The sequence below is a fragment of the Oncorhynchus gorbuscha genome, linkage group LG23 (genome assembly GCF_021184085.1).
Source record: "Oncorhynchus gorbuscha isolate QuinsamMale2020 ecotype Even-year linkage group LG23, OgorEven_v1.0, whole genome shotgun sequence".
Taxonomy (NCBI): Eukaryota; Metazoa; Chordata; class Actinopteri; order Salmoniformes; family Salmonidae; genus Oncorhynchus; species Oncorhynchus gorbuscha.
In genome coordinates this window covers 4,963,658-4,987,331 of record NC_060195.1, presented here as the reverse complement: position 1 = coordinate 4,987,331, position 23,674 = coordinate 4,963,658, and positions in this window count along the sequence as shown.

Sequence of the window (23,674 nt, the reverse complement as noted above, 5' to 3'; positions counted from 1 at the left end):
TTGGATACCTGTATATTGATTGAAGTTTGGATATATTGACTGAAGTTTGGATATATTGACTGAAGTTTGGATATATTGATTGAAGTTTGGATATATTGATTGAAGTTTGGATATATTGATTGAAGTTTGGATATATTGACTGACGTTTGGATATATTGACTGACGTTTGGATATATTGACTGACGTTTGGATATATTGACTGACGTTTGGATATATTGACGATGTTTGGATACCTGTATATTGATTGAAGTTTGGATATATTGACTGAAGTTTGGATATATTGACTGAAGTTTGGATATATTGACTGACGTTTGGATATATTGACTGAAGTTTGGATATATTGACTGAAGTTTGGATATATTGACCGACGTTTGGATATATTGACCGACGTTTGGATATATTGACTGACGTTTGGATATATTGATTGAAGTTTGGATATATTGATTGAAGTTTGGATATATTGACTGAAGTTTGGATATATTGACTGACGTTTGGATATATTGATTGAAGTTTGGATATATTGACTGACGTTTGGATATATTGATTGAAGTTTGGATATATTGATTGAAGTTTGGATATATTGATTGAAGTTTGGATATATTGACTGACGTTTGGATATATTGATTGAAGTTTGGATATATTGACCGACGTTTGGATATATTGACCGACGTTTGGATATATTGACTGACGTTTGGATATATTGATTGAAGTTTGGATATATTGATTGAAGTTTGGATATATTGACTGACGTTTGGATATATTGACGATGTTTGGATACCTGTATATTGATTGAAGTTTGGATATATTGATTGAAGTTTGGATATATTGATTAAAGTTTGGATATATTGATTGAAGTTTGGATATATTGACTGACGTTTGGATATATTGATTGAAGTTTGGATATATTGACTGACGTTTGGATATATTGATTGAAGTTTGGATATATTGACTGACGTTTGGATATATTGACTGACGTTTGGATATATTGACGATGTTTGGATACCTGTATATTGATTGAAGTTTGATATATTGACTGACGTTTGGATATATTGACTGACGTTTGGATATATTGACGATGTTTGGATACCTGTATATTGATTGAAGTTTGGATATATTGACTGAAGTTTGGATATATTGACTGAAGTTTGGATATATTGACTGACGTTTGGATATATTGACTGAAGTTTGGATATATTGACTGAAGTTTGGATATATTGATTGACGTTTGGATATATTGATTGAAGTTTGGATATATTGACTGACGTTTGGATATATTGATTGAAGTTTGGATATATTGACTGACGTTTGGATATATTGACTGACGTTTGGATATATTGACGATGTTTGGATACCTGTATATTGATTGAAGTTTGGATATATTGACTGACGTTTGGATATATTGACTGACGTTTGGATATATTGACGATGTTTGGATACCTGTATATTGATTGAAGTTTGGATATATTGACTGAAGTTTGGATATATTGACTGAAGTTTGGATATATTGACTGACGTTTGGATATATTGACTGAAGTTTGGATATATTGACTGAAGTTTGGATATATTGATTGACGTTTGGATATATTGATTGAAGTTTGGATACCTGTATATTGATTGAAGTTTGGATATATTGACCGACGTTTGGATATATTGACTGACGTTTGGATATATTGATTGAAGTTTGGATACCTGTATATTGATTGAAGTTTGGATATATTGATTGAAGTTTGGATATATTGATTGAAGTTTGGATATATTGACTGACGTTTGGATATATTGACGATGTTTGGATATATTGACGATGTTTGGATATATTGATTGAAGTTTGGATATATTGACTGAAGTTTGGATATATTGACTGAAGTTTGGATATATTGATTGAAGTTTGGATATATTGACTGACGTTTGGATATATTGACGATGTTTGGATACCTGTATATTGATTGAAGTTTGGATATATTGATTGAAGTTTGGATATATTGATTGAAGTTTGGATACCTGTATATTGATTGAAGTTTGGATATATTGATTGAAGTTTGGATATATTGATTGATGTTTGGATACCTGTATATTGATTGAAGTTTGGATATATTGATTGAAGTTTGGATATATTGATTGAAGTTTGGATATATTGACTGACGTTTGGATATATTGATTGAAGTTTGGATATATTGACTGAAGTTTGGATATATTGATTGAAGTTTGGATATATTGATTGAAGTTTGGATATATTGATTGAAGTTTGGATATATTGATTGAAGTTTGGATATATTGACTGACGTTTGGATATATTGACGATGTTTGGATATATTGACGATGTTTGGATATATTGATTGAAGTTTGGATATATTGACTGACGTTTGGATATATTGACTGACGTTTGGATATATTGATTGAAGTTTGGATATATTGATTGAAGTTTGGATATATTGATTGAAGTTTGGATACCTGTATATTGATTGAAGTTTGGATATATTGACGATGTTTGGATATATTGATTGAAGTTTGGATATATTGACTGACGTTTGGATATATTGACTGACGTTTGGATATATTGATTGAAGTTTGGATATATTGATTGAAGTTTGGATATATTGATTGAAGTTTGGATATATTGACTGACGTTTGGATATATTGACGATGTTTGGATACCTGTATATTGATTGAAGTTTGGATATATTGACTGAAGTTTGGATATATTGACTGAAGTTTGGATATATTGACTGACGTTTGGATATATTGACTGAAGTTTGGATATATTGACTGAAGTTTGGATATATTGACCGACGTTTGGATATATTGACCGACGTTTGGATATATTGACTGACGTTTGGATATATTGATTGAAGTTTGGATATATTGATTGAAGTTTGGATATATTGACTGAAGTTTGGATATATTGACTGACGTTTGGATATATTGACGATGTTTGGATACCTGTATATTGATTGAAGTTTGGATATATTGACTGAAGTTTGGATATATTGACTGAAGTTTGGATATATTGACTGACGTTTGGATATATTGACTGAAGTTTGGATATATTGACTGAAGTTTGGATATATTGACCGACGTTTGGATATATTGACCGATGTTTGGATATATTGACTGACGTTTGGATATATTGATTGAAGTTTGGATATATTGATAGAAGTTTGGATATATTGACTGACGTTTGGATATATTGATTGAAGTTTGGATACCTGTATATTGATTGAAGTTTGGATATATTGATTGAAGTTTGGATATATTGATTGAAGTTTGGATATATTGACTGACGTTTGGATATATTGATTGAAGTTTGGATATATTGACTGACGTTTGGATATATTGACTGAAGTTTGGATATATTGACTGAAGTTTGGATATATTGACCGACGTTTGGATATATTGACTGAAGTTTGGATATATTGACTGACGTTTGGATATATTGACGATGTTTGGATATATTGACCGAAGTTTGGATATATTGACTGAAGTTTGGATATATTGACCGACGTTTGGATATATTGACTGAAGTTTGGATATATTGACCGACGTTTGGATATATTGACCGACGTTTGGATATATTGACCGACGTTTGGATATATTGACTGACGTTTGGATATATTGACGATGTTTGGATATATTGACCGAAGTTTGGATATATTGACTGACGTTTGGATATATTGACCGACGTTTGGATATATTGACTGATGTTTGGATATATTGACTGACGTTTGGATATATTGACTGACGTTTGGATATATTGACCGACGTTTGGATATATTGACTTTAATTGCTGTTGACAGTGAAGCTAAATAACGCTGCAAAATGTAAGGATGGTTTTGTGTTTATCTTACGTAATTTATACAGTTAAGAAACCAATTTTACTGTAAAGCTGCAATTGTAAAAGAAGCATCATGGAAGACAATTGGAAGACAAGTTTAGAAAATCCCAGGACTGAGCACTGTGTCAGCGATCTGGACAATTTGTGAATTTATATATATTTAATTTTTTAACATTTTTCTTAACTCGGCAAGTCAGTTAAGAACAAATTCTTATTTTCAATGACGGCCTAGGAACAGTGGTTTAACTTTGACAGTGGTCAAGATGTGTTGGTGTCTGTACTGATGGTGCGCACACGCCATGACTATCAGGGATCAATGTAAGACCCAAGTGCAGACTGTGTGAAGTAACAATGTTTGCTGTAACTACAGGGGCAGGCAAACGACAGGTCAAGGCAGGCAGGGGCCGATCATCCAGAGTAGAGGTCAAGGTACAGGATGGCAGGCAGGCTCAGGGTCAGGTCAGGCAGAGGTCGGTAATCCAGAGGTGGAGCAAAGGTACAGGATGACAGGCAGGCTCAGGGACAGGCAGAGTGGTCAGGCAGAGTGGTCAGGCAGAGTGGTCAGGCAGAGTGGTCAGGCAGAGTGGTCAAGTTGGGCGGGTACAGGGTCTGGACAGGCAGAGGTCGGTAATCCAGAGGTGGAGCAAAGGTACAGGATGACAGGCAGGCTCAGGGACAGGCAGAGTGGTCAGGCAGAGTGGTCAGGCAGAGTGGTCAAGTTGGGCGGGTACAGGGTCTGGACAGGCAGAGGTCGGTAATCCAGAGGTGGAGCAAAGGTACAGGATGACAGGCAGGCTCAGGGACAGGCAGAGTGGACAGGCAGAGTGGTCAGGCAGAGTTGTCAGGCAGAGTGGTCAAGTTGGGCGGGTACAGGGTCTGGACAGGCAGAGGTCGGTAATCCAGAGGTGGAGCAAAGGTACAGGATGACAGGCAGGCTCAGGGACAGGCAGAGTGGACAGGCAGAGTGGTCAGGCAGAGTGGTCAGGCAGAGTGGTCAGGCAGAGTGGTCAGGCAGAGTGGTCAAGTTGGGCGGGTACAGGGTCTGGACAGGCAGAGTGGTCAGGCAGAGTGGTCAAGTTGGACGGGTACAGGGTCTGGACAGGAAGAGTGGTCAGGCAGAGTGGTCAAGTTGGGCGGGTACAGGGTCTGGACAGGCAGAGTGGTCAGGCAGAGTGGTCAGGCAGAGTGGTCAAGTTGGGCGGGTACAGGGTCTGGACAGGCAGAGTGGTCAGGCAGAGTGGTCAGGCAGAGTGGTCAGGCAGAGTGGTCAAGTTGGGCGGGTACAGGGTCTGGACAGGCAGAGTGGTCAGGCAGAGTGGTCAAGTTGGGCGGGTACAGGGTCTGGACAGGCAGAGTGGTCAGGCAGAGTGGTCAGGCAGAGTGGTCAGGCAGAGTGGTCAAGTTGGGCGGGTACAGGGTCTGGACAGGCAGAGTGGTCAGGCAGAGTGGTCAGGCAGAGTGGTCAGGCAGAGTGGTCAGGCAGAGTGGTCAAGTTGGGCGGGTACAGGGTCTGGACAGGCAGAGTGGTCAGGCAGAGTGGTCAGGCAGAGTGGTCAAGTTGGGCGGGTACAGGGTCTGGACAGGCAGAGTGGTCAAGTTGGGCGGGTACAGGGTCTGGACAGGCAGAGTGGTCAAGTTGGGCGGGTACAGGGTCTGGTCAGGCAGAGTGGTCAGGCAGAGTGGTCAAGTTGGGCGGGTACAGGGTCTGGACAGGCAGAGTGGTCAAGTTGGGCGGGTACAGGGTCTGGACAGGCAGAGTGGTCAAGTTGGGCGGGTACAGGGTCTGGACAGGCAGAGTGGTCAAGTTGGGCGGGTACAGGGTCTGGACAGGCAGAGTGGTCAAGTTGGGCGGGTACAGGGTCTGGACAGGCAGAGTGGTCAAGTTGGGCGGGTACAGGGTCTGAACAGGCAGAGTGATCAGGCAGAGTGGTCAGGCAGAGTGGTCAAGTTGGGCGGGTACAGGGTCTGGACAGGCAGAGTGGTCAGGCAGAGTGGTCAGGCAGAGTGGTCAGGCAGAGTGGTCAGGCAGAGTGGTCAGGCAGAGTGGTCAAGTTGGGCGGGTACAGGGTCTGGACAGTCATAAACCAGGAGGACGACAAAAAAGAGAGACTGGGGAAAACCAGAAGCTGAGAAAGAATGCTGGCTAACTTGAACAAACAAGACTAACTGGCACAGACAGACAGACAACACGGTATAAATCCCCAGAGGACAAGTGGGGAAGATGGTAGACACCTGGAGGGGGCGGAGACAAGCACATGGACAGGTGAAACAGATCAGGGCGTGACAATGACAGGGAGACATAGTGGAGTGGTAACGTGAGTGCAAGCAGTTTCTCCCAAAGCCACTTGGGTACTCCGCAGCATCGACCGAGAGGCTCTTGCTGCCAAGGGAATGGCTGACAGCATAAAATACATTTTGGACACTATAGTGAAAATTGTTAACTTTGTTAAAGCAAGGCCCCTGAACTCATGTATTTTCTGCACTATGCAAGGATATGGGCAGCGACCAGGTAAAGCTTTTACGACATACAGAAGAGCGCTGGTTATCAAGGGAGAAAGTATTGACACGTTTTTAAAAATTGAGAGACAAGCTTAAAGTTTTCTATACTGACCGTAATTTTGACTTGTCTGACCGCTTGATGATGACGAGTTTCTCACACGACTGGCCTGTCTGGGTGATGTTTTTTCTCACCTGAATGATCTGAATCTAGGATTATAGGGACTCTCCGCAACTATATTCAACGTGACAAAATTGAGGCTATGATTAAGAAGTTGGAGCTCTTTTCTGTCTGCATGAACAAGGACAACACACAGGTCTTTCCATCATTTTATGATTTGTTTTGTGTGCAAATGAAATCAAGCTTACAGACAATGTCAAATGTGATATGGCGAAGCACCTGAGTGAGCTGAGTGCGCAATTACGTAGGTACTTTCCCGAAATGGACAACACAAACAACTCGTTATCTCTTACATGCCCTGTCCACTTACCGATATCTGAACAAGAGAGTCTCATCAAAATCTGACTGAACACCTCATATGCTATAGTAGAATCCTCAACTGATCTCTTCTGAAGTGGGGGAGCATTATTGGATCCTTTAAGTTGTCTAAATTTGTAATATCTAGGACCCAGAGTTCTTCCTGACAATGTAAACAAAAATACATATAACCATCTGACCAGGAATAACTCCTGTCCACGTGAAACAATGACCAGGTCTGTATTGTAAAAGAGAATGTGTTCTCAACGACTAACCTGGTGAAATAACAAAATAATAAAACTAGTAATTATTACAAAACAACTGGGATCTATAACAAGACACAACAACAGGGTCACTACTATAACAAGACACAACAACAGGGTCACTACTATAACAAGACACAACAACAGGGTCACTACTATAACAAGACACAACAACAGGGTCACTACTATAACAAGACACAACAACAGGGTCAATACGATAATGTAGGCTGTACCAACCGAAGGGAACTAAGAGTGTAATTAAATGGAATGATAATGTAGGCTGTACCAACCGAAGGGAACTAAGAGTGTAATTAAATGGAACGATAATGTAGGCTGTACCAACCGAAGGGAACTAAGAGTGTAATTAAATGGAACGATAATGTAGGCTGTACCAACCGAAGGGAACTAAGAGTGTAATTAAATGGAACGATAATGTAGGCTGTACCAACCGAAGGGAACTAAGAGTGTAATTAAATGGAACGATAATGTAGGCTGTACCAACCGAAGGGAACTAAGAGTGGAATTAAATGGAACGATAATGTAGGCTGTACCAACCGAAGGGAACTAAGAGTGTAATTAAATGGAACGATAATGTAGGCTGTACCAACCGAAGGGAACTAAGAGTGTAATTAAATGGAACGATAATGTAGGCTGTACCAACCGAAGGGAACTAAGAGTGTAATTAAATGGAACGATAATGTAGGCTGTACCAACCGAAGGGAACTAAGAGTGTAATTAAATGGAATGATAATGTAGACTGTACCAACCGAAGGGAACTAAGAGTGTAATTAAATGGAACGATAATGTAGGCTGTACCAACCGAAGGGAACTAAGAGTGTAATTAAATGGAACGATAATGTAGGCTGTACCAACCGAAGGGAACTAAGAGTGTAATTAAATGGAACGATAATGTAGGCTGTACCAACCGAAGGGAACTAAGAGTGTAATTAAATGGAATGATAATGTAGGCTGTACCAACCGAAGGGAACTAAGAGTGTAATTAAATGGAATGATAATGTAGGCTGTACCAACTGAAGGGAACTAAGAGTAAATTCACAGTGTAATGTGTGTGGTTATTAGGCCTACTGCCGGTCGACACTGACACTGACTAATATGTAACATGACAAGACACATCGACAGGGGCCGCAGTGGAGAAGCTTCAAGTTACTCGGCGTACACATCACGGACAATCTGAAATGGTCCGCCCACATAAACATTTTGGTGAAGGTAAAGAAGGTGTAACAGCGCCTCTTCAACCTATGGAGGCTGAAGAAATGTGGTTTGGTCACTAAGACCTTCACAAAACCGCAGGGCTCTCGAGAGCGTGGTGCGGTCTGCCCAAAGCATCACTGGGGGCACACTGCCTGCCCTCCAGGACATCTACAGCACCCGGTGTCACAGGAAGGCCAAAAAGATCATCAAGGACCACGGCTTGTTCACACCGCTACCATCCAGAAGGCGAGGTCAGTACAGGTGCATCAAAGCTGATACCGAGAGACTGAAAAACATATTCTATCTCAAGACAATTAGACTGTTAAACTGCTATCACTAGCCGCCCTCCACCCAGTACCCTGCCCTGAACTTAGTCACTGTTACTATCCGGCTACCACCCGGTTACACAGCCCTCCATCTTAGAGGCTGCTGCCCTGTGTACATAGACATGGAACACTGGTCACTTTAATAATGGAACACTGGTCGCTTTAATAATGGAACACTGGACGCTTTAATAATGGAACACTGGTCGCTTTAATAATGGAACACTGGTCACTTTAATAAGGGAAACCCGGTCACTTTAATAATGTTTCCATTTCATATGGATATATATATGCTATATGGATATACTATATTCTAGTCAAGGCCATTCTATTCAACTATTGCTGTACATATACTATTCTATCCTACACATATACTACATATTCTATCCATGTATTCTACAGATATACTACATATTCTATCCATGTATTCTACAGATATACTACATATTCTATCCATGTATTCTACAGATATACTACATATTCTATCCATGTATTCTACAGATATACTACATATTCTGTCCATGTATTCTACAGATATACTACATATTCTGTCCATGTATTCTACAGATATACTACATATTGTATCCATGTATTCTACAGATATACTACATATTCTATCCATGTATTCTACAGATATACTACATATTCTATCCATGTATTCTACAGATATACTACATATTGTATCCATGTATTCTACAGATATACTACATATTGTATCCATGTATTCTACAGATATACTACATATTGTATCCATGTATTCTACAGATATACTACATATTCTATCCATGTATTCTACAGAGATACTACATATTCTATCCATGTATTCTACACATATACTACATTCTGTCCATGTATTCTACAGATATACTACATATTCTATCCATGTATTCTACAGATATACTACATATTCTATCCATGTATTCTACACATATACTACATATTGTATCCATGTATTCTACAGATATACTACATATTCTATCCATGTATTCTACAGAGATACTACATATTCTATCCATGTATTCTACACATATACTACATATTCTATCCATGTATTCTACAGAGATACTACATATTCTATCCATGTATTCTACACATATACTACATTCTGTCCATGTATTCTACAGATATACTACATATTCTATCCATGTATTCTACAGAGATACTACATATTCTATCCATGTATTCTACACATATACTACATTCTATCCATGTATTCTACAGATATACTACATACAGTTGAAGTCGGAAGTTTACATACACCTTAGCCAAATACATTTCAACTCAGTTTTTCACAATTCCTGACATTTAATCCTTGTAAAAATGCCCTGTCGTAGGTCAGTTAGGATCACCACTTTATTTTAAGAATTTGAAATGTCAGAATAATAGTAGAGAGAATGATTTATTTCAGCTTTTATTTCTTTCATCACATTCCCAGTGGGTCAGAAGTTTACATACACTTAATTAGTATTTGGTAGCATTGCCTTTACATTTTTTAACTTGGGTCAAACGTTTCGGGTAGCCTTCCACAAGCTTCCCGCAATAAGTTGGGTGAAATTTGGCCCATTCCTGCTGACAGAGCTGGTGTAACTGAATCAGCTTTCTAGGCCTCCTTGCTTGCACACACTTTTCCAGTTCTGCCCACAAATTATTTATAGGGTTGAGGTCAGGGCTTTGTGATGGCCACTTCAATAACTTGACTTTGTTTTCCTTAAGACATTTTGCCACAACTTTGGAAGTATGCTTGGGGTCATTGTCCATTTGGAAGACCCATTTACGACCAAGCTTTAACTTCCTGACTGATGTCTTGAGATGTTGCTTCGATATATCCAAATAATTTTCCATCCTCATGTTGCCATCTATTTTGTGAAGTGCAGCAGTCCCTCCTGCAGCAAAGCATCCCCACAACATGATGCTGCCACCCCCACAACATGATGCTGCCACCCCCATGCTTCACGGTTGGGATGGTGTTCTTCGGCTTGCAAGCCTCCCCCTTTTTCCTCCAAATATAAAGATGGTCATTATGGCCAAACAGTTCTATTTTTGTTTCATCAGACCAGAGGACATTTCTCCAAAAAGTACGATCTTTGTCCCCATGTGGAGTTGCAAACCATAATCTGGCTTTTTTTTATGGCAGTTTTGGAGCAGTTGCTTCTTCCTTGCTGGGCGGCCTTTCAGATTATGTCAATATAGGACTGGTTTTACTGTGGATAGAGATACTGTTGTACCTGTTTCCTCCAGCATCCTGTTGTTCTGGGATTGATTTGCACTTTTCGCACCAAAGTACATTCATCTCTGGGAGACAGAACGCGCCTCCTTCCTGAGCGGAATGATGGCTGCATGGTCCCACGGTGTTTATACTTGCGTACTATTATTTGTACAGATGCACGTGGTACCTTCAGGCATTTTAAAATCGCTCCCAAGGATTAACCAGACTTGTGGAGGTCTTGGCTGATAATAGTGAAGACAAACTATGGAAATAACACATATGTAATCATGTCGTAATCAACAACAAAAAAAGTGTTCAACAAATCTGAATATATTTCAGATTCTTCCAAGTAGCCACCCTTTGCCCTTGATTAAAGTATTTCTCAGAAAGGTGGTGGAATTGAGGTAGTAAATCACAATCAGAATAATACAGAGTATCGGTTGACACACCTCCCTCTCACCTTAATCTATTTGACCTCCAACCCCTACGAACAGTAGGCGATCAGCATGCTATCTTCATTCTTCAGTTTAAGGTCAGAATACATATAGAGAGAAAATGCATAAGAACATGCGTTTACCGCCCCCCCCCCCCCCCCCCACCCCCACCAACAAAGGGAGTAGTGCACAATTCAGAGAATAGGGGGTCATTTGAAGTCTGACTTCTGAGTGCAGGAAAATACTTTTCAGAAGAAGCATTGAAGCATAAATCTCAAGAGAACAGAGTGAAAGAGACGTTCGCGAGAGAAAAAGTCACCAATTAAAGCTAGGAGCTCCACTCCGATTTGAGCCACACAATTATTTCATCGGAAATACACAAACTAGGGCAAGAGGGGCATGAACTAAACCATGCCTTGGGCTAGGGCAAGATAAGGGACGAGAGTGTAACAAGCACTGAGTTTGCGGTTTCTAGCACATTGGTCAGTGGTTTAAACGGCTATATAGTAAGTGGGTATTTTTGGTATTTGGGTATTTTATTAGGATCCCCGTTAGCTGTTGCAAAAGCACCATCTACTTTTCCTGGGGTCCACACAGAACACAGAACATGAAACAGAACACAGAACACAAAACATGAAACAGAACACAGAACATGAAACAGAACACAGAACACAAAACATGAAACAGAACACAAAACATGAAACAGAACACAAAACATGAAACAGAACACAAAACATGAAACAGAACACAAAACATGAAACAGAACACAAAACATGAAACAGAACACAGAACATGAAACAGGACACAGAACACAAAACAGAACAGAACAAAACAGGACACAGAACACAGAAACAGAACACAAAACATGAAACAGAACACATGAAACAGAACATGAAACAGAAACAGAACACAAAACATGAAACAGGACACAAAACATGAAACAGAACACAAAACATGAAACAGGACACAGAATACAGAACATGAAACAGGACACAGAACATGAAACAGGACACAGAATACAGAACATGAAACAGAACACAGAACACAGAACATGAAACAGGACACAGAACATGAAACAGGACACAGAACACAGAACATGAAACAGGACACAGAACACAGAACATGAAACAGAACACAGAACATGAAACAGAACACAGAATACAGAACATGAAACAGGACACAGAACATGAAACAGGACACAGAACATGAAACAGGACACAGAACACAGAACATGAAACAGGACACAGAACATGAAACAGGACACAGAACACAGAACATGAAACAGAACACAGAACATGAAACAGGACACAGAACATGAAACAGGACACAGAACACAGAACATGAAACAGGACACAGAACACAGAACAAAACAGGACACAGAAACAGGACACAGAAACAGAACACAGAACACAGAACATGAAACAGGACACAGAACACAGAACATGAAACAGGACACAGAACATGAAACAGGACACAGAACACAGGAACAGAAACAGGACACAGGACACAGAACATGAAACAGAACACAGAACACAGAGCAGAACATGAAACAGGACACAGAACACAGAACATGAAACAGGACACAGAACACAGAGCATGAAACAGAACACAGAACATGAAACAGGACACAGAACACAGAACATGAAAGAACATGAAACAGGACACAGAACATGAAACAGGACACAGAACACAGAACACAGAACAGAGCATGAAACAGGACACAGAACACAGAACATGAAACAGGAACAGAACACAGAAACAGGACACAGAACATGAAACAGGACACAGAAACAGGACACAGAACACAGAACATGAAACAGGACACAGAACACAGAACAGGACACAGAACACAGAACATGAAACAGAACACAGAACATGAAAGAACATGAACACAGAACATGAAACACACAGAACATGAAACATGAACAGAACACAGAACAACATGAAACAGAAACAGGACACAGAACATGAAACAGAACACAGAACATGAAACAGGACACAGAACACAGAGCATGAAACAGGACACAGAACATGAAACAGGACACAGAACATGAAACAGGACACAGAACATGAAACAGGACACAGAACACAGAACATGAAACAGGACACAGAACATGAAACAGGACACAGAACACAGAGAAACAGGAAACAGAACATGAAACAGGACACAGAACATGAAACAGGACACAGAACATGAAACAGGACACAGAACACAGAGCACACAGAACATGAAACAGGACACAGAACACAGAGCATGAAACAGGACACAGAACACAGAGCATGAAACAGGACACAGAACATGAAACAGGACACAGAACATGAAACAGGACACAGAACACAGAACATGAAACAGGACACAGAGCATGAAACAGGACACAGAACACAGAACAGAACATGAAACAGGACACAGAACATGAAACAGGACACAGAACATGAAACAGGACACAGGACACAGAACATGAAACAGGACACAGAACACAGAACATGAAACAGGACACAGAACACAGAGCATGAAACAGGAAACAGGACACAGAACATGAAACAGGACACATGAAACAGGACAGAACATGAAACAGGACACAGAACATGAAACAGGACACAGAACATGAAACAGGACACAGAACAGAACACAGAACATGAAACAGGACACAGAGCATGAAACAGGACACAAAACACAGAACATGAAACAGGACACAGAACACAGAACATGAAACAGGACACAGAGCATGAAACAGGACACAAAACACAGAACATGAAACAGGACACAAAACACAGAACATGAAACAGGACACAAAACACAGAACATGAAACAGGACACAGAACACAGAACATGAAACAGAACACAGAGCATGAAACAGGACACAAAACACAGAACATGAAACAGGACACAGAACACAGAACATGAAACAGGACACAGAACATGAAACAGGACACAAAACACAGAACATGAAACAGGACACAAAACACAGAACATGAAACAGGACACAGAACATGAAACAGGACACAGAACATGAAACAGGACACAGAACACAGAGCATGAAACAGGACACAGAACATGAAACAGGACACAGAACACAGAGCATGAAACAGGACACAGAACATGAAACAGGACACAGAACATGAAACAGGACACAGAACATGAAACAGAACACAGAACATGTAACAGGACACAGAACATGAAACAGGACACAGAACACAGAACATGAAACAGGACACAGAACACAGAGCATGAAACAGGACACAGAACACAGAACATGAAACAGGACACAGAAACACAGAACATGAAACAGGACACAGAACACAGAACAGAACATGAAACAGGAAACAGGACACAGAACACAGAGCATGAAACAGGACACAGAACACAGAACATGAAACAGAACACAGAACATGAAACAGGACACAGAACACAGAGCATGAAACAGGACACAGAACATGAAACAGGACACAGAACACAGAGCATGAAACAGGACACAGAACAGAGCATGAAAGGACACAGGACACAGAACACAGAGCATGAAACAGGACACAGAACATGAAACAGGACACAGAACACAGAACATGAAACAGGACACAGAGCATGAAACAGGACACAGAACATGTAACAGGACACAGAACATGAAACAGGACACAGAACACAGGACACAGAACACAGAGCATGAAACAGGACACAGAACACAGAACATGAAACAGGACACAGAGCATGAAACAGAGCATGAAACAGGACACAGAACATGAAACAGAACACAGAACATGAAACAGGACACAGAACATGAAACAGGAACAGAAGAACACAGAACATGAAACAGGACACAGAACACAGGACACAGAACACAGAGAAACAGGACACAGAACATGAAACAGGAAACAGGACACAGAACATGAAACAGGACACAGAACACAGAAACATGAAACAGGACACAGAACATGAAACAGGACACAGAACACAGAGCATGAAACAGGACACAGAACATGAAACAGGACACAGAACATGAAACAGGACACAGAACATGAAACAGAACACAGAACATGAAACATGAAACAGGACACAGAACACAGAACATGAAACAGGACACAGAACACAGAACAGGACACAGAACACAGAACATGAAACAGGACACAGAACACAGAGCATGAAACAGGACACAGAACATGAAACAGGACACAGAACAGAAACAGGACACAGAACATGAAACAGGACACAGAACACAGAACATGAAACAGGACACAGAACACAGAACATGAAACAGGACACAGAACACAGAGCATGAAACAGGACACAGAACATGAAACAGGACACAGAACACAGAACATGAAACAGGACACAGAACATGAAACAGGACACAGAACACAGAGCATGAAACAGGACACAGAACATGAAACAGGACACAGAACACAGGAGCATGAAACAGGACACAGAACATGAAACAGGACACAGAACACAGAGCATGAAACAGGACACAGAACACAGCATGAAACAGGACACAGAACATGAAACAGGACACAGAACACAGAGCATGAAAACACAGGAAACAGGACACAGAACAGAACACAGAGCATGAAACAGGACACAGAACATGAAACAGGACACAGAACACAGAGCATGAAACAGGACACAGAACAAACAGGACACAGAACACAGAGCATGAAACAGGACACAGAACATGAAACAGGACACAGAACACAGAGCATGAAACAGGACACAGAACATGAAACAGGACACAGAACACAGAACATGAAACAGGACACAGAACACAGAACATGAAACAGGACACAGAAACACAGAACACAGAACATGAAACAGGACACAGAACATGAAACAGGACAGGAGAACATGAAACAGGACACAGAACACAGGACAGCATGAAACAGGACACAGAACACAGAGCATGAACACAGAACATGAAACAGGACACAGAACATGAAACAGGACACAGAACACAGAGCATGAAACAGAACACAGACATGAAACAGAGAAACATGAAACAGGAAACACAGAACATGAAACAGGACACAGAACACAGAGCATGAAACAGGACACAGAACATGAAACAGGACACAGAACACAGAGCATGAAACAGGACACAGAGCATGAAACAGGACACAAAACATGAAACAGGACACAGAACACAGAGCATGAAACAGGACACAGAACACAAAACATCCATCGACAAGAACAGCTCAAGGAAAGAACTACGTAATGAAAAACATGTTTAAAGGCCTAACCTTTAACCTATCAACCTTTAACCTATCAATACATACACACAGACTATCCGGGTCAAATAGGGGAGAGGTGTTGTGCCGTGAGGTGTTGCTTTATCTGTTTTTACATATCAATACATACACACAAACTATCTGGGTCAAATAGGGGAGAGGTGTTGTGCTGTGAGGTGTTGCTTTATCTGTTTTTACATATCAATACATACACACAAACTATCTGGGTCAAATAGGGGAGAGGTGTTGTGCTGTGAGGTGTTGCTTTATCTGTTTTTACATATCAATACATACACACAAACTATCTGGGTCAAATAGGGGAGAGGTGTTGTGCCGTGAGGTGTTGCTTTATCTGTTTTTACATATCAATACATACACACAAACTATCTGGGTCAAATAGGGGAGAGGTGTTGTGCTGTGAGGAGTTGCTTTATCTGTTTATTGAAACCAGGTTTGTTGTTAATTTGAGCGATATGAGATGGAAGGGAGTTCCATACAATAATGGCTCTATATAATATTGTAAGCTTTATTGAATTTGTTATGGATTTGGGGACTGTGAAAAGACCCCTGGTGGCATGTCAGAGCTGTGTGTAAGTTGACTATACAAACAATTTGGGATTTTCAACACATTAATGTTTCTTATGAAGAGAAGAAGTGATGCAGTCAGTCTCTCCTCAACTATTAGCCAATAGAGACTGGCAGCATAGTATTTATATCAGCCCTCTGATTACAATGAAGAACAAGATGTGCCACTCTGTTCTGGGCCAGCTGCAGCTTAACTAGGTCTTTCCTTGCTGCACTGGATCACATGACTGGACAATAATCAAGATAAGACAAAACTAGAGACTGCAGAACTTGCTTTTTGGAGTGTGGTGCCATAAAAGCAGAGCATCTCTTTATTACGGCTCTCCCCATCTTTACAACCATTGAATCTATATGTTTGGACCATGACAGTTTACAATCTAAGGTGACGGCCAGTAATTTAGTCTCCTCAACTTGTTCAACAGCCACACCATTCATTTCCACATTCAGCTGAGGTCTAGAACTTAGGGAATGATTTGTGCCAAATACAATGTTCTTAGTTTTAGAGATGTTCAGGACCAGTTTATTACTGGCCACCCGTTCCAAAACAGACTGCAACTCTTTGTTAAGGGTTTCAGTGACTTCATTAGCTGTGGTTGCTGATGCGTATAAGGTTGAATCATCAGCATACGTGGACACACATGCTTTGTTTAATGCCATTGGTAAAAAATAGAAAAGACTAGAGGGCCTAGAGAGCTGCCCTGCAGTACACCAAACTTTACATGTTTGACATTAGAGAAGCTTCCATTAAAGAAAACCCTTTGAGCTCTATTAGATAGATGGCTCTGAATCCACAATATGGCAGAGGTTGAAAAGCCATAACACACACGATTTCTCAACAACAGGTTATGGTCAACAATGTCAAAGGCTGCACTGAAATCTAGCAGCACAGCTCCCACAACCTTCTTATTATCAATTTATTTCAACCAATCGTCAGTCATTTGTATCAGTGCAGTACATGCCGAGTGCCCTTCTCTATAAGCATGCTGAAAGTCTTTTGTTAATTTGTTTACAGAGAAAAGCTTTGTATTTGGTCAAACACTATTTTTTTCCAACAGTTTGCTAAGAGCTGGCAGGAAGCTGATTGGTCGGCTGATAGAACCAGTAAAGGCTGCTTTACCACTCTTGTGTTGCGGAATTCCTTTGTCTTCCCTCCAGGCCTGAGGACAAAGACTTTCCTCTTGGCTCAGATTAAAGACATGACAGATAGGTGTGGCTATAGAGTCAGCTACCGTCCTAGGTAGCTTTCCATCTAATGTAAGTTGTCAATGCCAGGAGGTTTGTAATTATTACAAATTATAATTATTAATTATAACAATATTTTTTCCACCTCTCCCACAATAACTTTACAAAATGCAAACTTGCAATGCTTTTCTTTCATTATTTGTTTTTTATGCATGAATATGATGGCTCACTGATTGTTGTTGGCATTTCCTGCCTAAAGTTTACCACTTTGCCAATGAAATAATCATTAAAATGATTGCCAACATCAAATTGTTTTATGATGAATAAAGCCATCTGATTAGATGAAAGATGAAGTTGAATTTGTCTTTCTGCCCATAATTTCATTTAAAGTACTCCAATGATTTTTTGATCTTTTCTTCATAATATAGTTTCTTCTTCTTGTTGTTGAGTTTAGTCTCATCATTTATCAATTTGCAGTCAGTCAGCCAGTCAGATGTGCAGCCAGACTTATTAGCCACTCCTTTCCCCCATCTCTTTCAACCATACAGTTTTCAATTCCTCATAAATCTATGGAGCCTTAACAGTTCTAACAGTCAGTTTCGGAATAACAGGTGCATATTTATCCATTTTCTGATAAGCTACCCAGGAAAGGGCTGAAAATAGCCAATATTAATATTATTATTTCCCTAGGCAAGTCGGATAAATCTTATTTTCAATGACGGCCTAGGAACAGTGGGTTAACTGCCTTGTTCAGGGGCAGAACGACAGATTTGATTTTATCTCGTCAGCTCGGGGATTCGTTTTTTGCAACCTTTCTGTTACTAGTCCAACGCTCTACCCACTAGTTTACCTTTCGCCCCAATATATGTAGCCTTCATAAAATCAATAATTTGCAAACATCAGATTACATTCATACATTAACCAGTTCTGAGACTCACTTAGATAATTTGATGGTGTAGCAGTACAAGGATAGATAATTTATAAAAGAGGCAGACATGCTTATGGGGGAGGTGTTGCTGTATATATTCAGAGCCACATCCCTGTAATGTTTAGAGAAGATCTTATGTGAAGTGTTATTGAAGTGTTGTGGTTGCAGGTTCACTTGGCACATCTAAATCATTTTATTGTGGAGTGTTGCTATAGGCCACCAAGTGCTAACAGTCAGTATCTAAAAAGTATGTGTGAAATGTTTGATAGTGTATGTGATGTAAACAGAGAGGTCTACTTTCTTGGCAACCTGAATATTGACTGGTTTTCATCAAGCTGTCCACTCAAGAGGAAGCTTCTCACTGTGACCAGTGTCTGTAATCTGGTTCAGGTTATTAATCAACCCACCAGGGTGTTTACAAACACTACAGGAACAACATCATCCACATTGATCACATTTTTACTAATAGTGTAGCACTTTGTTCAGAAGCTGTATCCGTACCCATTGGATGCAGTGATCACAGTATAGTGGCTATATACAGGAAAGACAAAGATCCAACCGCTGGGCCTAAAATAGTATATACGAGATCATACAAACAGATTTTGCTGTGACTCTTACGTGGATGATGTTAAAAATATTTGTTGGTCTGATGTGATTAATGAGGAGCATCCAGATGCTGCACTTGATGAATTTATGAAATTGCTTCATATAATAATCCTGAAAAGAGCAAACTAAGCAAGAGAAAACAATATGCAGTCCATTAATCCACTGATAAATTGGTGTGTGTGTGTGTGTGTGTGTGTGTGTGTGTGTGTGTGTGTGTGTTGCGGGGTTGAAGCTATGAACCCATAGGCTTGGTTCTCTCATCCCTTCCATGCTTCTGGGAGGGAGGGTGGACAATGAGCCCATAGGCTTGGTTCTCTCATCCCTTCCATGCTTCTGGGAGGGAGGGTGGACAATGAGCCCATAAGCTTGGTTCTCTCATCCCTTCCATGCTTCTGGGAGGGAGGGTGGACAATGAGCCCATAAGCTTGGTTCTCTCATCCCTTCCATGCTTCTGGGAGGGAGGGTGGACAATGAGCCCATAAGCTTGGTTCTCTCATCCCTTCCATGCTTCTGGGAGGGAGGGTGGACAATGAGCCCATAAGCTTGGTTCTCTCATCCCTTCCATGCTTCTGGGAGGGAGGGTGGACAATGAGCCCATAAGCTTGGTTCTCTCATCCCTTCCATGCTTCTGGGAGGGAGGGTGGACAATGAGCCCATAAGCTTGGTTCTCTCATCCCTTCCATGCTTCTGGGAGGGAGGGTGGACAATGAGCCCATAAGCTTGGTTCTCTCATCCCTTCCATGCTTCTGGGAGGGAGGGTGGACAATGAGCCCATTACAGCGGATGTAAGCAACATCTCATCCCCTCTGGCAGATTTCATGTCTGGGATCAGTTCTTTCCTCTTCTTCTTCAGGATAGTCTTCATTGAGGAGGTTATACAGTGGCAAGAAAAAGTAACCCTTTGGAATTAACTGGATTTCTGCATAAAGTACTGTATGTGAACCCTTTGGAATTAACTGGATTTCTGCATAAATTGTTCATAGAATTTGATCTGATCTTCATCTAAGTCACAATAGACAAACACAGTCTGCTTAAACTAATAACACACAATTATATGTTTTCATGTCTTTATTGCACACCGTGTAAACATTTACAGTGCAGGATGGAACAAGTATGTGAACCCTTGGATTTAATAACTGGTTGACCCACCTTTGGCAGTAATAACCTCAAACAAAAGTTTCTCTCCCATTGCAGATCAGATCTTCACAACGGTCAGGAGGAATTTTGGACCATTCCTCTTTACAAACTGTTTCAGTTCAACAATATTCTTGGGATGTCTGGTGTGAACCGGTTTCTTGAGGCTATGCCACTGCATCGCAATCTGTCAGGCCTCTGACTGGGCCACTCCAGAAGGCGTATTTTCTTCTGTTGAAGCCATTCTGTTGTTGATTGACTTCTGTGTTTTGGGTCGTTGTACTGTTGCATCACCAAATATCCGTTTAGCTTAAATTGCCTTGATAGATAACCTTACATTCTCCTGCAAAATGTCTTAATAAACTTGGGAATTTATTTTTCCGTTGATGTTAGCGAGCTGTCCAGGCCCTGAGGCAGCCCCAAAACATGATGCTCCCTCCACCATACTTTACAGTGGGGATAAGGTGTTGATGTTGGTGCTCTGAGCCTTTTTTCTCCACAGTGTTGTGTGTTCCACCCAAACAACTCAACTTTAGTTTCATCGGTCCACAGGATATTCTTCTATTAGCGCTGTGGAACATCCAGTTGCTCTTTTGCGAACTTCAGATGTGCAGCAATGTTGTTTTGGACAGCAGTGGCTTCTTCTGTGGTGTCCTCCCATGAACACCATTCTTGTTTAGTGTTTTACGTATCGTAGACTCGTCAACAGAGATGTTAGCATGTTACAGAGATTTCTGTAAGTCTTTAGCTGACACTCTAGGATTCTTCTCAACCTCATTGAGCATTCTGCGCTGTGTTCTTGCAGTCAGCTTTGCAGGATGACCACTCCTAGGGAGAGTAGCAACAGTGCTGAACTTTCTCAATTTAGAGACTATTTGTCTTACCGTGGATTGATGAACATCAAGGCTTTTAGTGATACTTATGTAACCCTCTCCAGCTTTATGCAAGTCAACAATTCTTAATCTTGTGTCTTCTGAGATCTCTTTTGTTCGAGGCATGGTTCACATCAGGCAAACCTTCTTGTAAATAGCAAACTCCCACTTCGTGAGTGTTTATTAAAGGGCAAGGCAGCTTTAACCAACATCTCCAATCTCGTCTCATTGATTGGACTCCAGGTTAGCTGACTCCTATGATCTTTTGGAGAAGTAATTAGCCTAGAGGGTTCACATACTTTTTTCCAACCTACACTGTGAATGTTTAAATGATGCATTTAATATTTTGTGTGTTATTAGTTTAATCACACTGTGTTTGTCTATTGTTGTGACTTAGATGAAAGTCAGATAAAATTTGATGACCAATTTATGCAGAAATCCAGGTCATTCCAAAGGGTTCACATACTGTTTCTTGCCACTGTACGCTCTTGGCTCTTTCCAGAACAGCTACCTTGTCCTTGAACCTCAGGAACTTCACCACTATTGGCTTGGGTCTATCACCTGGGTCTATCACCTGGGTCTGTCACCTGGGCCTGTCACCTGGGCCTGTCACCTGGGCCTGTCACCTGGGTCTATCACCTGGGTCTGTCACCTGGGTCTGTCACCTGGGTCTGTCACCTGGGTCTGTCACCTGGGCCCGTCACCTGGGCCTGTCACCTGGGTCTGTCACCTGGATCTATCACCTGGGTCTATCACCTGGGCCTGTCACCTGGGTCTGTCACCTGGGCCTGTCACCTGGGTCTATCACCTGGGTCTATCACCTGGGTCTATCACCTGGGTCTATCACCTGGGCCTGTCACCTGGGTCTATCACCTGGGTCTATCACCTGGGCCTGCCACTTGGGCCTGTCACCTGGGTCTATCACTTGGGCCTGTCACCTGGGTCTATCACCTTGGCCTGTCACCTGGGTCTATCACCTGGGTCTGTCACCTGGGCCTGTCACCTGGGTCTATCACCTGGGCCTGTCACCTGGGTCTATCACCTGGGTCTATCACCTGGGTCTATCACCTGGGCCTGTCACCTGGGCCTGTCACCTGGGTCTGCCACCTGGGCCTGCCACCTGGGCCTGCCACCTGGGCCTGTCACCTGGGTCTATCACCTGGGCCTGTCACCTGGGCCTGTCACCTGGGTCTATCACCTGGGCCTGTCACCTGGGTCTATCACCTGGTCACCTGGGTCTATCACCTGGGCCTGTCACCTGGGTCTGTCATCTGGGTCTGTCACCTGGGCCTGTCACCTGGGCCTGTCACCTGGGCCTGTCACCTGGGTCTGTCACCTGGGTCTATCACCTGGGCCTGTCACCTGGGTCTATCCCCTGGGTCTATCACCTGGGCCTGTCACCTGGGCCTGTCACCTGGGTCTATCACCTGGGTCTATTACCTGGGCCTGTCACCTGGGCCTGTCACCTGGGTCTGTCACCTGGGTCTGTCACCTGGGCCTGTCACCTGGGTCTATCACCTGGGCCTGTCACCTGGGCCTGTCACCTGGGCCTGTCACCTGGGCCTGTCACCTGGGCCTGTCACCTGGGTCTATCACCTGGGTCTATCACCTGGGTCTATCACCTGGGTCTATCACCTGGGCCTGTCACCTGGGCCTGTCACCTGGGTCTATCACCTGGGCCGGTGGTGGTTTTTCCAGTCCTATGGGTGCGCTCCACCTCAAACTCCCTGTAGTCCATCTTCAATTTCTCAGAGATCATTTACCTAATTTTGTCCTCAGTCTCCATCCAGATCTTATGTGGAGATTCTGCAATTCTGTCCACAACCATGTTGTTCTGCCTAGATTGTCCCTCGAGATTTATCTATCATTGTTTTCATGGATTCACACACATAACTGATGTCCTCTCTCTGAC